Consider the following 1,416-nt stretch of genomic DNA (forward strand, 5'->3'; position numbering starts at 1 on the left):
AAACCCCATGCCCAGGTATATGCTAGGAAAATATCTTATATTGAAAGATACACATTCAGTGGGGCACCTGGGTGGCTCAGTCGTTAAATGTCTGTCTTTGGCTCAGGTCCTGATCCCGGGGTCCTGAGATCGAGCCCCGCAACGGGCTCCCTGCTCGGTGGGGAGCCTGCTTCTCCCTCTCTTACTCTCCCTGCTGTGTTCCCTCTCTCGCTGCCTCTATCAAATAAATAAATAAAATCTTAAAAAAGAAAATACACATTCAAATGTATTTTTTTTCTTTTTAAGAATAGATCCATTGACCCCACATGACCTTCAGGGCAGAAATAGCTTCTGCAAGCATTTGGGCAAAGGGAAGGGGGGAACGTTAGAAGTGTCTCAGTTTCTTGGCGACACTGAGGTCCAGGTATTCGTCCAGAAAGCTGTTTGCAATCCCCAGGGCGCCTAGGACCATCAGCAAGGCCAGACTCCCCAGACTCAGCCGGAAACCGGTGATCCTTTTTTTAGCTGCTTCTGAATATCCCCAGAAATACTGGTGATGGGCATATATGTAGACCAGACCCAGACAAATAGCAAAAACTTGATTGAAATACCATCCAGCCATCCACAATGTAATCAGAAATATGGGGTAAAACTCCACAGTTTTGTTATGCATGAAATATTCTTTCAAACTCTGGTGACCCAGAGACTGCCGGGGGTGTGACTTTGTATTTTAATCTTGCCTTTCCCACATGCAAAGCAAAATAACTTTGTTGACAGGCCAACAGGACTGAGACAGCAGCCAGCAAGACTGAATGCCCAGCCATCTTTCACATAAAAAGTTCTGGTTCAGGGAGCTATTTGTCGAAATCTCCACATTCAAATGTATTTTGAGTATCTCTGTTTTATTTCAGGAGCAATGATTGAACTGTAACCTTTAACTCCTGGGACCATTAATACAACATATCCTATGGATAATTATATAATTACAAAAGGATTCATTGTACAGCTGTAATTTATTATTACTAAAACAGATTTTTTTTTTAAAGATTTTATTTATTTATTTGACAGAGAGAGAAACAGCGAGAGAGGGAACACAAGCAGGGGGAGTGGGAGAGGGAGAAGCAGGCTTCCCGCGGAGCAGGGAGCCAGATGTGGGGCTCGATCCCAGGACATGACCTGAGCAGAAGGCAAACACTTAACTACTGAGCCACCCGGGTACCCCTGAAACAGATTTTCTATTTTATTCACAATTTTACCTACAATGTGACTGGCTCGTAATTGTATATAACACCCTGGGAGACATGAATATATAAATGACTGACACAGACAAAAACAGACTACATTTTCTCATGAGATGAGGAAGTTTTGGAATTCCTCCAGGATACAGAGAAGGACCTGGATATACAGTGGTCATCACCCAAGAGAATAAAGGGGCTG

General features: G+C 43.3%; 1 pseudogene; it reads right to left on the reverse strand.

Moving 5' to 3' along the window:
• Window positions 1-364: 364 nt before the first annotated feature.
• LOC148163281 (microsomal glutathione S-transferase 2 pseudogene) lies at window positions 365-616 on the reverse strand (annotated as a pseudogene).
• Window positions 617-1,416: the final 800 nt, after the last annotated feature.

The sequence above is a fragment of the Eumetopias jubatus genome, unplaced genomic scaffold, assembly GCF_037043125.1.
Source record: "Eumetopias jubatus isolate StellerSeaLion01/CBP00866 unplaced genomic scaffold, mEumJub1_p1.0 scaffold_10, whole genome shotgun sequence".
NCBI classification, from domain to species: domain Eukaryota; kingdom Metazoa; phylum Chordata; class Mammalia; order Carnivora; family Otariidae; genus Eumetopias; species Eumetopias jubatus.